Source organism: Protobothrops mucrosquamatus, unplaced genomic scaffold (assembly GCF_001527695.2).
Source record: "Protobothrops mucrosquamatus isolate PMUCROS unplaced genomic scaffold, P.Mucros_1.0 scaffold85, whole genome shotgun sequence".
Taxonomy (NCBI): Eukaryota; Metazoa; Chordata; class Lepidosauria; order Squamata; family Viperidae; genus Protobothrops; species Protobothrops mucrosquamatus.
In genome coordinates, this window is record NW_015386462.1 from 566,484 (window position 1) to 569,123 (window position 2,640).

Genomic DNA, 2,640 nt, shown 5'->3' on the forward strand with positions numbered 1-2,640 from the left:
GTTATACTGAAGTAAAGGATTCCACCCACTAGCAGTGTAATTTCAGAGCTACCTTCAAAAGCAATCCCAACTAAAGTGAATTGTGGTAATCAAGATGCATGGTGATAAGGATATGAATCACCATCAACAAAGTTTTTTATTTTGAGCTGCTTGTACTTTGATTACAAAAATCAAGACATAAACGATGCCTAAGCCTGAATGTTCATGTCACCTTTTGTCACTAATGCAAAGTGCAGCCAAAGGTTCCATGGTCTTCCTTGTTGGTGGAACCAAAAAAAAAAAAAAAGGATGATGAGAAAAGTAGTGGAGCCCAGAATGTGTTACAATTAATTCCATCTTGCTAAACTCGGCTTTGGTATACAGTATCTCCCTAAACTAGAATTTAGCAGTCTTTCTTGTTTGCTTTTGACTGGATAAGTCATGATTAATAATAATAATAATAATAATAATAATAATAATAATAATAATAATAATAATAATAATAACAATAACAATAATAATAATAATAATAATAAAGTTGGAAGGAACCTTGAAGGTCATCTAGTCCAACCCCCTGCTCAGGCAGGAAACCCTATACCATTTCGGACAAGTGGCTGTCCAGTCTCTTCTTAAAAACTTCCAGTGTTGGAGCATTCACCGCTTCTGGAGGCAGGTTGTTCCACTGGTTAATTGTTCTCACTGTCAGGAAGTTTCTCCTTAGTTCTAGGTTGCTTCTCTCCTTGATTAGTTTCCACCCGTTGCTTCTTGTCCTGCCTTTAGGCGCTTTGGAAAATAGCTTGACTCCCTCTTCTTTATGGCAGCCCCTGAGATATTGGAACACTGCTATCATGTCTCCTCTCTTCCTTCTCTTCATTAAACTAGACAAACCCAATTCCAGCAGCTGTTCCTTATATGCTTTACCCTCCAGTCCCCTAATCATCTTTGTTGCTCTTCTCTGTACTCTTTCTAGAGTCTCAACATCTTTTTTACATCGCTGTGACCAAAACTGGATGCAGTATTCCAAGTGTGGCCTTACCAAGGCATTGTAAAGTGGTATTATGATTCGGTAGCTTATTGGATGAGCCCAGACAGTGCTTGAGCACGGTGTGCAGTCAGTCAATGTGAAACAGAAACAAAAACAATTATAATCTTTGAAGCATTTTTTTATAACAATCACAGCTATGCAAACGAATGTACTATATAAATATTGCAATTAGGGCTATTCAAGGTATCCAGAGAGGCATTCATGAAATGGTCTCAAAGTAGGTGCAGCTCTCAAAGCAATAATAATGTGGCTGCTTCAAAGTCCTTTCTTAGATTTCTGATCATATGTGTACATGCATGAAAGACATTTCTCTGGTTTTTCTGCCAAAGAAAAGTGAAATGCCTTCTATGCACGCGTATGTATGTTTAGAAAATAGGACCTTGAAGTAATTTCACCAAAAGACGCAGCCACCTTGACTTTCCAAGCAGAAGGTTCAGAAGAGTGGTTTGTTTCCTAAAGCCTTCCTCTGAATTGTTTGCACAGCTCAAAATGGCTATCTTTACACAAGATCCATTAAAAATCCAGTAATTTTATCGAATAGAATAGAGCTGGAAGGACCTTGGAGGTCTTCTAGTCCAACCCCCTACTCAAGCAAGAGAACCTATACCATTTCAGGCAAGTGACTGTCTAGTCTCTTCTTAAAAACCTCCAGTGATGGAGCACCCACGATTTCCGAAGGCAAGCTGTTCCATTGGTTAATTGTTCTCACTGTCAGGAAGTTTCTCCTTAATTCCAGGTTGCTTCTCTCTTTGATCAGTTTCCAACCATTGTTTCTTGTCCTGCCCTCTGGTGCTTTGGAGAATAATTTGACCCCCTCTTCTTTGTGGCAGCCCCTCAAATACTGGAATACTGATACCATGTCACCCCTATTTTTTCTTTTCTTGAAACTAGCCAAACCCAAGTCCTGCAGCCGTTCTTCATATGATTTAGTCTCCAGACCTTTGACCATCTTAGTTGCTCTTCTCTGAACTTGTTCCAAAGTCTCAACATCTTTTTTGTGATATGGTGACCAGCAGTATTCCAGGTGCAGTCCTACTAGGGTTTTATAAAGCAGTACTAATACTTTGCATGATCTTGATTCTATGCCTCTGTTTATAGAACCCAGGATTGTATTAGCTTTTTTGATTGTTGATGCACACTGCTGGCTCATAGTCAAGTGATCATCCACTAGGACTCCAAGGTCCCTCTCACAGTTACTGTTTTTGAACCAGGTCTCGCCTAAGTTTGATTTTTCCTGCCTCAAATGTAAAATTTTGCTTTTCTCCACATTAAAATTCATTTTGTTGGATAGGGCCAATTGTTCAAGTTTGTCAAGATCTTTTTGGATCCTGAGCTTGTCTTCTGGGCTGTTGGTTATTCCTGCCAGTTTAGTGTCATCTGCAAATTTGATGACTTCCCTTTCTATTCCCTCGTCTAAGTCATTTATGAAGATATTGAAGTGTACTGGGCCTAAGACGAAGCCTTGTGGTACCCCACTGCTTACTTCTCTCCATGTGGATGTAGTATCATTGAGGACTACTCGTTGAGTATGGTTTATCAGCCAGCTACAAATCCTTCTGGTGGTGATGTTGTCTATTCTCCAGTACAGGAGATGGAGAATCCACCAATGGGTTTTC